Source organism: Sarcophilus harrisii, chromosome 2 (assembly GCF_902635505.1).
Source record: "Sarcophilus harrisii chromosome 2, mSarHar1.11, whole genome shotgun sequence".
Lineage (NCBI taxonomy): Eukaryota > Metazoa > Chordata > Mammalia > Dasyuromorphia > Dasyuridae > Sarcophilus > Sarcophilus harrisii.
This window is the reverse complement of record NC_045427.1, coordinates 139086669-139100008: the sequence shown is the minus strand read 5'-3', so window position 1 is coordinate 139100008 and position 13340 is coordinate 139086669. Positions and strand designations below refer to the sequence as shown.

The 13340-nt window shown below is 37.1% G+C and overlaps 1 protein-coding gene across 1 annotated transcript in view; it reads left to right on the top strand.

The window, feature by feature from the left end:
• FZD3 (frizzled class receptor 3) overlaps window positions 1-13340 on the top strand; it is a 74238-nt gene continuing 60898 nt past the window's right edge. The window contains exon 1 of the mRNA XM_031950929.1: window positions 1-150. The gene's annotated coding sequence lies outside the window, so the exon portion shown is untranslated. The remainder of the gene's footprint in view (window positions 151-13340) is intronic.

The following is a 13340-nucleotide window of genomic DNA, read 5'->3' as shown; positions in this document are numbered from 1 at the left end:
AGCGCGCGCGGGCGGGCCGGTGGGCGGGCGGGCGGTCTCTCGGCTGATCCGTTTACCTGAAGGAGGAGCAGCCTCCGCCGCCCCCGCCGCTCGGGCTGCCGGAGACAACAACGACGAGGACGAGGGCGACGAGGACTACGGGCGTGCGAGGTGAGCCTCGGAGAGCTCTCTCCAGCCCAGCTTGCTGGGGAAGAGGAGGGAGAAAGCACGGGGACCCGACGGTGCCGCGGCGAGCGCGGCGCGGGGCTGAGGGGGCTGAGGGGCCGCGGCCGCCGTCCTCGCCAGCCCCCTCCTCCTGCCCCTCCGGGATCGCTGGTCTCGTCGCGGCCAAAACAAAAGCGCTCCGAGGCTCCTCGGGAGGCGCGCGGCTGGCGGGCTCCCCTCCCGCGGGGAGCTGGAGGTGCGGGCTCCGGGGGTACGCGTGCCCTCGCTGGGCGCTCTCCTCCTCCCCCTCCTCCTCCGGCCGGGGGGGGGGGGCAACCTGTGCGAGTGTCCCCGCCCTTAGCCTTTCTGAAGGGAAAGGCCGTGCCAGAGCCTCCCCCTCCCCCCTCCCGGGTCCCCCCGGGGGGCGGGGAGCGGAGGAAGGAGGCCGGGAGGACAATGACCCCAGGACCCCGGCTGGCCCGGTGGGGTGTCCGGACCCCGGGCCGCGGGTGCCTCCTCGTCGCCCCTTGCTGGGGTGGCTGGGATGTGGCTGCTGACCGGTAACTTAGCAGGTAGCGCCGGAATAAAAAAAAAGGTCGCGGTTAATGAATGGCTAGTGGAATAATGGCCGAGCATCCCTAGCGGCTCCTCTCAGAAAACTCCGGATCCCCCCTGCGGACTTCTTTTCTTCTTAGGCCTCCCTGAGTTGTTTGTGTGGTGCTCGGATGGGGAAGAGCGTTAAGCCCGGGGAACACCCTTTGTGGGCATCAGGAAACACTTGGTGGATACGGTCTAGCTTTAGACTCAGGAGACCTTTTAAGTTGGAAAGCCACCTTCTCCGAAGGGGGAGTCCGGCACGGGGAAGAGGGTAAATTTGGAATTCCAGTTACTCAAAGTGAGACAGGTGCATCAGGCGCAGCAGCATGAGGGGGCTCCAAGTGAGTACTCTGTCAAGATAGTCGTGGAAAATCTAATTTTATACAGACCAGTTTTGATAGAATCTCGGGTGCAAAGCTAGACCGATTGGGAAACAGGCATGATTTTAGCTTTGTTACAGCCTTCTTCCCTTACTTTCCTGGTGGAGTGGTAACTGTAGGCTGGAAAAGTAAGGAAGGGGAGGGGAAATCATTAGTTCTGCCATTAAATAGTAATTACCTATCATTTTCTAATCATCCTTCTCGACCTTAAACGTGATTTTTCCCCTCCAGAGAGTCTCTATTCTCAAATCCCAAAATAAAAAAATAAGTAGATTCTGAGGAAAACCTGGAGATGTCAGAGTAAAAACCACATAATCTTGCCCCAAAAGAAAGAAAGGACTTGTAGGTGACTTGAAAGAAAGGACTTGTAGGTGATCTCTTCTTTACCCATCTCCAGTAAAGGGAGGGATACGTTTTTTAAAGTGACTTGCATCTACTTGAAGGGACCTGCTGTAATTAATTACACCCTGAACTTCCCTCAAGCTTCTTAAAATCTCCTAAGTTCAAACAATTCTTCAGTTTTCTTTTAGGATCTATATGGGTTTATGATCTTATCTACTGGGTACTCCCTCCTAAAATGCAAATTGCTATCCATCCTTTTCTGCCCCATATAAATAATTTGGTATCCTATCATCCACTTAGCATTATTAAGTACCTTCTACTATGTGCAAGGTAATAGGCTATGGTCTGAAGATATAAAGAAAGACAAAACCAGGCAAAACTTGGCTATCTAATGGGGAAGACAGTAAGCAAACAAAATATATTCTATACAGGATGAATTGAAGAAACAAGGCATTCCCATTAAGGGAAATGGGGAAAAGCTTTTTGTAGAAAGTGGGTCTTTAGCTAAGACTTAAAGGAAGCCAGGAGGCAGAGATGAGCAGAAAAAGTTTCATCAATTAAAGAAGTGAAGGAGCTCCTAATTTTTTCTTGAATTTGTGCTAAAATAAAACACCCTACTAACATGCAAAATCCTATCGAATACATAAGATTTTATTTGAAATGCAACCTTCATTGCAAGCATTGCTCATGGTTCACTTATCTACTATGTACAAGTTGCAGCTGAATCCAAAGTTAATTAAGACATTGTTCTAACCCTTCATAGGAACCTAGCTGGGGGAATTCAGCACATACACAAACATGTAAATACTATACCATGATTGTAAAGTAGAATAGAATATGAGCATAATTAAGAAGAGTGTTATTTGAGATTAGAAGTTGGATGTTATGGGTTCATCAGTTTAACTGGCTTCACTTCAAGCAGATTTTTCCTTCTTTGTTAACTTATGAGGGTGAGTTCATCAGAGGTTATGATTTTTGTAGGGAGGAAGAGGAGGGATTTGTAATGTTAAGTATAATAGCATTTATTTTTGCTTTTTAAAATTGAGGTACCAAATTGAGTTTTACATTACTGGGGGGAGGTGTTACTTTGCAAATCAGCAAACTGTCTTCTTGTCTCTAGCTTTTAAATTTAGTTTTATTGTATATACCACATTCAACCCACTATGATGGGAAAACAAAGACAAATTGATAATCTCAGTCTTTAAGAGGAAAATACAACAAACAAGCATATACCAAGTAATTTTAAGGAAAATGCTAAATGGGGAGATTAGTAAAAGTCTTTAGCTGGAAATACCTAAGCTATTCATTGAAAGAAACAAGTCTGTAAGATAAGTGAGGAAAAAATTCATTTTAGATGTAAGGGATCACTTGTGCAAAGGTAGGAGATGAAATATAATGTTAAGAGTAGTATGATATTAAGTCATTTTGACTAGATAAAAGAATGTGGGAAGAGAAAGTATATGAATTATGTTGTTAAGGAAGGCAGGAGCCATATTTTGTAAGATTCTACATACCAAGCTAAGGAACTTACATTTTTTCCTATAGGAAGATTTTTGAGTAGGATTGAGTGACATGATCAGATGTTTAATTGTAGGAATAGTAATTTGTCATATTTGTGGAGAATGGGTGAGAGGAGGAGACAGATAGAAGAAAATTAAGCTGTTAAAATGAGAGAAGTTGGTGAGGGTCAAAATTAATGCAGAGACTATGTGACTGGAAATAAGGGAACAAATAGGACATGTCGTAGAGGTAAGAAATCATAAAACTTGGCAATTGATTGGATAAAGGAAATGAGGAAGAGTCAAAGATGACTCCAAAGTTATAAACTTTGGTTACTAGAAATATGTTTTCAACAGAAATAAGAATATTTGGAGGGAAGATGGGTTTTGGGGAAAAGTTACTGAATTTTGTTTATGTGTTAAATTTGAGAAATCTACAGGGTATTTTGGTTGAGAAGTCAAGCAGGCATTGGCTAATGGGCCTTGATTTCAAAAGAAAAATTAACTGGAGATATAAATGTGCAAGTCTCATTAGAAATGATAATTGTATCTAATAAAGTGAGATGAGATACAATGGTAGCAGTGCTTATGAGATAATTTAAGAAAGTGTTGAGAAAAATAAGAGAATAGTGTCCAGTGTATAACTATAAAATGTAATCCTTCAGTTTAGTCTAAACTGTCTAGTGCCCCTCACAGGCACTTTATTCCAGCCAACCTGGAGTACTTGTTTTTTGAGTTCAACATTGTACTTTCTTTCTCCTGGAAAGGCACGGATCAGGTGCCACCTATTCTAGGAAGCCTTTCTTTCTTTCTTTCTTTTTTTAATTATAGCTTTTTATTTACAAGATATGCATGGGTAATTTTTCAGCATTGACAATTGCAAAACCTTTTGTTCCAGTTTTTCCCCTTCTTCCTCCCACCTCCTCCCCCAGATGGCAGTTGACCAATGCATGTTAACTATGTGAAAGTATATGTTAAATACAATATATGTATACATGTCCATACAGTTATTTTGCTGTACAAAAAAAATTGAATTTTGAAATAATGTATAATTAACCTGTGAAGGAAATCAAAAATACAGGCAGACAAAATTAGAGGAATTGGGAATTCTAATGTAGTGGTTCATACTCATTTCCCAGAGTTCTTTCGCTGGGTGTAGCTGGTTCAGTTCATTACTGCTCTATTGGAACTGATTTGGTTCATCTCATTGTTGAAGAGGGCCACATCCATCAGAATTGATCATCAATGTAGTATTGTTGTTGAAGTATATAATGATCTCCTGGTCCTGCTTATTTCACTCAGCATCACTTCATGTAAGTCTCTCCAGGCCTTTGTAAAATCATCCTGCTGGTCATTTCTTACAGAACAATAATATTCCATAACATTCATATACCACAATTTATTCAGCCATTCTCCAATTGATGGTCATCCCTTCAATTTCCAGTTTCTGGCCACTATAAAGAGGGCTGCCTTTCTTAAAGTTGTCGGTTGTTAACTTGTCAGTGCTGCCTCTCTTCAAATTTTCCTCCACTTACTGTATATCAGTCTAAATATTATATTCCACTCTCTTCTACCTTTTCCTACTCTTCAATTCTGTTTACCAGAACACACACACACACACACACACACACACAATCTTACATGCCATAAGGATAGGACTATTTTTCATTGTGTCATTTTATCCCCAGAATCTAGCAAATTGCTTTGTTCAGAGAAGGCATCTAATTAATCCTTATTTAATAAACAGGTTTTTCCCTCTACCCCTTTTTTAAAAACACAATTTAGGAATGACTTATATTTACAAATAGACACTATATAAATGCTTACCAAGACATAATCCCATTGCTGTCAGAGATTCTATCTCATCCTGAAATTGTAGAATTTAAATTGTTGAATAGTAGGAGGTGCAGGGAAGGTTGTATGTGTGTGGTATATTGCATTTATAGGTGATATGATAGTCATGCATACCCCAATGTTTTATAATTTTGAGTTTATTAAGCACTAACCTATTATACATCATTTTAGTTCCAATTCTGATTGTCTATTGTGTTCCATTGCTCTTTTAATTAAAAAAAAAACTAATATCTAGTAGTTTTGGTAATTTTTGCTTTATAGTTTCTTTTGAATCCTAGCAGAACAAATTCACTTTCCTCATTTTAAAATGGTTTCCTTTAATATTATCGCCTGTTTGCTTTCTGTTTAAGTTTTGTTGGTTTTTTCTAATTCAATGAAATGTTGGTCATATGTCAAAACTATAAATTAATTTAGAAGATAGTGACTTTCACTCTGTTGGCTAGAACTATTTTTATGTAAATCTTATGTTTCTGAAGGTTAATACTTAAGTATTTGTTACATCTTGATGTTATAAATAGGATTTTTCTCTTTTTAGTTTCTCCATATTTTTGCTTGAATGATATAAAAATGTAGGTGATATTTTATGACATCATCTGGTATCTTACCACCTCAGTAGTCATTTATTATCTCAATCTTTGATTGATTTGCCTAGATTTTATTCTACATATGCAATCATGTTATCCTTGATTCAAAATTTAATCTATTACTTGCCAATGTTTTCCCTCCATTTTTCTTTTTTTTTTTAAATTCAGCCTCTTAATTACTAACTGTTTTTCAAGTCAAGTCAATAAGTATTTTTAAGTGTCAATTACATGCCCAATACTGTGCTAAGTTATCAAAAGAAAGGCAAAAAGACTTTGCTTTCAAGAAGCTCACTCTCTAACAGGGGTGACAATGTGTGAACACCTATCGACAAACAAAATACACACAGGGTAAATTGGAGATAATCTCAGAGGGAAATCACTAGAATTTAGGGGAATTATGGAAGACTTCTTGCAGAAGATTGGATTTTAGCTGATACTTGAAGTCAGGGAAGGGAAGGAAACAAGGTGAGGAGAGAAAATTCCAGGCACAGGGATATAGCCAGTGAAAATGTGCTAAGTAGGGAGATTGAAGTATCTTGGTCTAGGAACAGCAAAGAGGCCAATGGTTTTTGGATTGTAGAGTACATGGAAGGGAGTAAACTGTAAAAAAGACTGGAAAGGTAAGAAGGGGTCAGTTATAAAGGATTTTAAAAGCTTAATGCAGGATTTTAATTTTAATCTTTAGGCAATAAGGAGCCTCTAAAGTTTATTGAAGGAGAGAGAAGGGCATTGTAAATGGTCATACTTGCACCTTAGAAAGTTCAGCTTGACAATTGAGAGGAGGATGGTCTGGATTGTGGAGACACTTGAGGCAAGCAGACAAACCAGAATGCTTGTTTCAATGGCAGTGAAGTGATAAAGATATGTAAAAAAGTTGGAAGAAGGAAGTAGAATCAACTGGGCTTGACTACTGATTGGATATGAGGGAGAAGCAGAGTGAGTGAGGAGTTGATGATGATGTGGGGTTGCAGTTTAGATGACTAGGATGATGGTGGAGTCTTTGACTATTATAGAGAATTTAGAAAGAGGGATGAGTTTTCAGGAGAAAGAAAAGAAGTTTGTTTGGGGCCATGTTGTATTTGTTGCTGTTAAACTTGAGATATCTTCTTAACATCCTATTTGAGATAGGATGTTCCAAAGGCATTTGGAAATATAAGACTGGGGTCCAGAGAAAGGTTACATATAGATAAATAGATTTGAAAATCATCAGCATTGAGATGATAATTGAAACCATGGGAGCTGATGAGATAGATCACCAAGTGAAACAGTATAGATGAAGAGAAGAGGGCCCTAAATAGAAGCTTGAGGGTATATCTACTGTCAGTATAAGAGACCTAACTGATGATCCAGCAAAGGAGCTAAGAACGAGCAATCAAATAGATAAGAAGGAAAACAGTTACAGAAAATTGTCACAAAATCTTGAGAAGATACTATCAAAAAAAGAGCCTTTGACCAGTATCAAAGGCTGCACAGAAATCAAAAGGATAAAGATTGAAAACAAATAGTTAAATATAGCAATTAGGAGACCATTAGTGACTTTCGAGAGAACAGTTTTAGATCAATGAGGATGGACCTCAGATTTAAGAGAGTTAAGGAGAAAGTGAGAGGAAAGGAAGTGGAAGTCTTCTTGAGTATTTTAGTTGCAAAAGGAAGGAGAGAGATATGGTGGTAGCTATCAAAGATGGTTGGATCAAGTAAGAGTTCTTTTAAAGATGGAAGAGGAATGGGTATGTTTTGTAGACAGTAGGGAAGAAGGCAAAAGTGAGAAATTTTGTGAAGATTTGCAAGAAAGTAGGGATGTTAGAAAGAGTCATTTTCTGGAGAAGATGAGATGGAATGGGACCACTTAGTTCATTTTTATTAAATTAATTGCCATTACAGTAATTTCTTAACTGCCAGTCCTTATATCTCTGACTGCTTCTTGTTATAACTTAACATTTTATAAACTATGCCAGAAAGCATTGTTGAAAGTGGATTGCCTTTATTTAATTTTTTACATGTTTTTACTGTAAATTACTCTAAATGTTTTTCTATTGCATATACATTAGATCTTGATTTCAAATAGATATTTCCCTAACTTGTTCTCCCTAACACTCTTCCTTCCCTGTACCTTCTTTAAAACTTTTTTTTTCACTAATACAGAAGTATTTATCCAAATTACCAAAAGTACTTCTGAACCCAAGTATTTTCTTTCCCATTAAATCCTCCCTTATAATTATATATCATCACTTCTCTAAGATGAAGATTGAACATTGCATTTAATCTAGAATCTAATGGGGGTTTTTTATTATTGCTTTCATTTTTGTTTCCTTCATTTTGGTTTGCTTGCCTTTTTCATCATTTAGACTCTACTTTCCCATATTTCTAGATCCCTCATAGTTATTAATTTTTATGATTTAATCATGTTTTATTATATTCAAGTATTCCTCTTTGTTTATCTACTTCCCCAATCAGTGGACTACTACTTTGTTCTAGTCTGCTGGGTTTGAATTTTTTTTTTTTAAACCACCACAAAAATTCTGCTGTGAATGTCTTAATATGCATGTAAAATTAAAAAAACTAAAGGGATGCCCTAGGTTTATTTCATTGACAAGAGGCCCACAAAATTAGGGACTTTATATAGCTTACAATTTGCTTCAGGAGAAGAAAGTATCCACATCAATTGATTTTTATCAAATGTTATATTTTAATATAGGACCTTTATTTTGCTATTGACTTCCTTGGGATATATGGCCAGCAGTTCTCCCACCTCTTTAATTTGGAATATTCTTTCTCAGTTCCATTAAGTGCATAAATAGCTCTACTTTATCTCTGTCCCTCTGAAAGTTGTTGGAGAGGACAAGGATTTTAACTAAGCATCTAAGATTCAGGTCTTTCAAGTAAGTATTCCAGAATTATCCAGACTTCCTTCTTTGGATCCTAGAAGCCAAGCCAAACCAAGTCAAACCGAAATGCTAATACAATCTTAGCCCATTTAAATTTTTTTCCATTAGTAATTTATTTTTCTTAATTTAGCAAAAATAGTTTTCTTTCTTTTTCTTTTTAATTCACATTACTTTATGAATCATATTGGCAGAGAAAAATCAGAATAAAAGAAAAAAAACATGGAAGAGACTAAAAAAAAAAAACAGAAAAAAAAGAAGTGAACGTAACATATGTTGATTTCCATTCAGTCTCCACGGTTCTTCTTCTGGATGCAAATGTCATTTTCTGGGAAAAGTCCATTGGGATTGCTTTGGATCACTGAACATTGCACATTTGTACAATGTATTCCTGGTTTTGCTTGTTTCACTAAGCATTAGTTCATGTAAAACGTTCCATGCCTTTCTATAATCAGCTTGTTTATCATTTTTTAATAGAAAAATAATATTCCATAATCTTCATGTACTATAACTTGTTCAGCCATTCCCTAATTGATGGGCATCTATTCGTTTTCCATTTCTTTGCTACCACAAAAAAAACTGTCACAAACATTTTTGCACATAAGGGTCCTTTTCCCTCCTTTATGATACAGATCCAGTAATGGCACACTCCTGGGACAAAGGGTATGCACACTTTGGGCATAATGCCAAATGGCTCTCCAAAATAGTTGGCTCATTTCACAACTCCATCAACAATGCATTTTTTGTGTCCCAGTTTTCCTGCATTCCCTCCAATATTTATCATTATCTTTTCTTGTCATCTCTCCTGTCATCAAGATATCATTATCTTTTTCCTGCCAATCTGAGAGGTGTGAGATGGGAGTTCAAAGTTGTTTTCATTTGCATTTCTCTAATCAATAGTGATTTAGAGCATTTTTTCATATGACTATAGATGGCTTTAATTTCATCATCTGAAAATTGTTTGTTTAAATCCCTTGACTGTTTATTAATTGGGAAAAGACTTGTATTCTTATAAATTTGACACAGTTTTTTATGTATGTTAGAAATCAAAGAGTTTTCAACATTTACCTTTGCAAAACCTTGTATCCAAATTTCTCTCCCTCCTTCCCTTCCTACCCCTCCCTGAGACAATAAGCAATTTGATATAGATTAAATATGTGCAGTTCTTCCAAATGTATTTCCACATTCATCATGTCTTAGCCCATTTTTAAAAGAAAAACGTGCAATTATAGTTTTGTGTTACTGTGCCCTAATTATAGCTGTGTTCAGATTTGGGGAACACATTTTAGGGAAGATATTAACAAGAATACTAGAAGAAACCCAAATGATGCAACTTATATTATTTTGAAGGGGTGTGGCAAGGAAAGGATAGTGAAAGTGTATTGAAATATTACCATAAGAGGATCCAGTAAAGAAAATGGATATTTTTAACTTGAAGAAGCTCAAAGAAGACATAATGGAATATGATGAATGTCTTTAGATATATGAAGGTCTGCCTTGGGTAGCAGGGGGAATTCTGCTTGTTTTGCTTGACTTCAAAGAACAAATGGGTAGAAGTAATAACAAAGAGACAGATTTTTGCCTTGATATTATGAAATATTTAAATCAAAAGTCAATCAGGCTTTGTAAAGAAGGAGTCAGTTTCTGATCATTGGAGATTTTCCCCTGGAGTTTAAATAGCCATTTGTCAAGATTTTACTGAGAAGAGGTGAAGTGATTTATTCTAGATTCGACTACTAGTAAGTGAATATGATTTTAAACTCCAAATTTAGGCTGACTACTTCCTTGGATGTCTATCAATAAGTAAACATTTATTAAATGCTTTCTATGTACCAGGCACTATACTAAGTGCTGAGAATACAAAGAAAGGCAAAAGATGTTCCTTATACTGGGGGACCTCACAATTCCACACAGGGAGACAATATACAAACAGCTACGTACAAAAAAAGTTATATATAGGATAAATAAGAAATAATCAACAGGGGGAAAGCACTGGAATTAAGAGAAGCTGGGAAAGTTTTCCTGTAGAAAGTGAGATTTTAACTGAAATTAAATGGTAGAGATGAGAGAGAGCATTCTGTATATGAAGAAACAGCCAGTGAAGATTCCAGGAGTTAGGAGTATCTTGTTCCTAGGTATTCCTAGGAATACCTTGTTATTACAAGAGGCTATTCCCTGTATTCACTAGGACATAGGATTTTGGGGATATGTGAAGTGTGGAAAGGGAGGGGGAGAAAGATTATATATGGCTTTGAAAATCAAACAGAAGGTTTTATATTTCATCCTGGAGGTGAGAGGGAGCAACTGAAGTTTATTGATTTGCTGGTGAAGTGGAGGGACATAGTTGTATAGTCCTTTGGGAATATCACTTTGACAGTTGAGTGGAGGTTGAACTGGGGTGGGGAAAAAGCTATGGTAGCTTGACCAGCTTATTACAGCAGTGTGCTCATTGTTGCAATAGTCCAGACTTAGAGTGGGATAAGGACCTGTACTAGGATGGTACAGGTAAAGAGAGAGAAAAGGAACTTGTGAAAGATAGATAGATAGATCATAGAGGCAAAATTGACTGGTCTTGGCAACAGATTGGATATGAGGGATAAGAATGAGGAGTTGAAGATGGCACTGAGATTCCAAGCCTGAATGACTTGGAAAGATGGTGATACCTTCAGTAGTAATGATTTGGAAGTGTTTAAGGGACATGTTAAATTTATCTAAAGAACATCCAGTTTGAGATATTCAGTACACAAGGCAAGAGATCAGGAAAGAGGATGATTTGAGAATCATCAGCATAGAACATCGAAATCATGGGAGCTAATGAAAACACCTTTTGAAATAGTATAGCCCAAGACCAAGTCCTTTAGGACACCTATGTTTAGCCAGTCTGACCTGGAATCTTACAAAGGATCTGAGAAGAAGCAGTCAGATTTGGGAGAGAGAGAAGCGGTTGGGGGGAGGGGAGGGGAGGGGAGAGGGAGACCAGGAGAGAATAGTGTTCCAAAAACCGAGAGAGAAGAGAGTTTCAAGGGAAAAAAAGGTTGATCAGCAGTATCAGAGCCTGCAGAAAAATAAAGGATGAGGATTGAGAAAAGGCCTTAAATTTGTCAATTAATTCCATTTGAAGAAAGCAGTTTCAGTTGAGTGGTTGAGAGTGGAAGCCAGATTGCAGAGAATTAAGGAGAGGAAGTGGAAGATACCTATTGTTAGATGGCTTTTTCTGAGGATGTCCTTCCCTAGTATTTCTAGTATGTTTAAGAACAAGAGTACACAGCTACTCTTCGACTGCCTTCTGAAAAACAAAAACAAAACTCTCAATATCCTTTGGGAAGACTCTAGAAATCAGAGTACTGTACCAGTCAAATCAGATTGGAATATCACACCTATTTAGATTGCCTCCAGGGAATTTTTTAATGCTGTCTCTCTTAGAAAACAAAAGCTCCCTCCCACCTTTTTCCAACTCCTTGCCAAAAATAAATACAAAGAAGCAGAAATCTAAGGTTTCTGATCACCTCAGGGAGTTTACTATTTAGTTGGCACAATTAAGATCTGAACTTTGGGAAAAAATCACAGGATACCAGTCCCTAAAAGCCAGACATCTCTCTTGGAAGATTCCTATCTGGATATTTGCCTGAAAAGCAAAGATCTTACTTTTTAATATTTAATGACTTTTTAAATAAAATAGAATAATTAGCATTGCAAAATGGAAAGACTGTTGAATTTGGAGGCAGAAGAGGTGGATTCAAATCCCAGCTCTACTACAAATTTGTTATCTGACCCATTAGAAGGTCTTCCATTGCATCCAGGGCCAACCTTTAGTCTTCTTGATCTGTGTCTGGAGAGGAAAGTGAGACAAGTGATTTTGTCCCACCCTTCTTCACTTAAATCCAGTTTACTTGTTTGTTCATGGCCTCACCATCCTGATGTCGTCTTGTTGCTTGTCCTTCTTTCTGGAACCCTAATGTCATGGTCCTCTTCCAAAGAAAGGACAAACGACAATAATCTGACCATTGGAAATCACTTCATTTGGTTTCATTTTAAGTATATTATGATATAGAATGCTGGATTTTGAGCTGGATTTAGAGGAACTGGCTTCAAGTTCCAGCTTTGTTATTTAATGTGTGACTCTAGGAAAGTTACTTAATTTCTCTGGGCCTTAGTTTCCTCAACTATAAAATGAAAAGTTGGACTAGAACTTCTAAGTTCCCTTCCTATGATTTCTTGAATCTTAGAAAATCTAGAACTGCAGATTTGCACTGAGTGTTAAAAAGAGACTTAAGGGGGGATTATTCCCTTTTTCAGATAGATTTTTCACTTTACAAAAGAATTCATCATAGGAATCCTTCTTGTACTGTTATAGTATTTAAACATTGTCATTTCAGTTTAAAAACATTTTTGAATTATATAGTAATTGTATAAAATGAAGTACACCAGTATCATCATTATTCACATTTGAGTAAAGAATTGAAGTTCTTTATTTTTGATTCCTTCACCTGTTATTTCATCTACTTTATTATAAAAATAAAATATAATTGACAGTATTGGCCTATAACTGAATAGATTTTATAGATATGATAGCATTCTATTGCAAGGAATCAATATTTAAAGAAAGTGGATAGCTACCTTATTTGGATATGAGAAAAAGGGAGTTGTTAGAAGCAAAACTTGGAGGAAATGAATGGAGTCAATTAAATTCAACAGACATTTATTAAATGTCTACTGTGTGATTGACATCCTGCTAAATATATTGCCAAGGCCAAGACAAAAAAATCTTAGATCTTACAGAGCTTATCTTATGTATGGAAGAATAAAGAGAATTATTATAAGTGTAACATTACATTTTCAAAAATCTTATCTGGTTTTATTTAATTTCTTCCCATAATATCATTGAATTTTTTTTTTTTTTTTTTTTTTTTTTTTTTTTTTTTTTTTTTGGTACAGGAATTGTTTATAACAGTTTCTTGAGAAATAGACTACCTTAATGGAAGTGTTTATGTTAAATATATATTCAGTGGTTTTGCTTTTAATTTTGTTGATGTATTTTGTGACAACCCAACAGGTTCT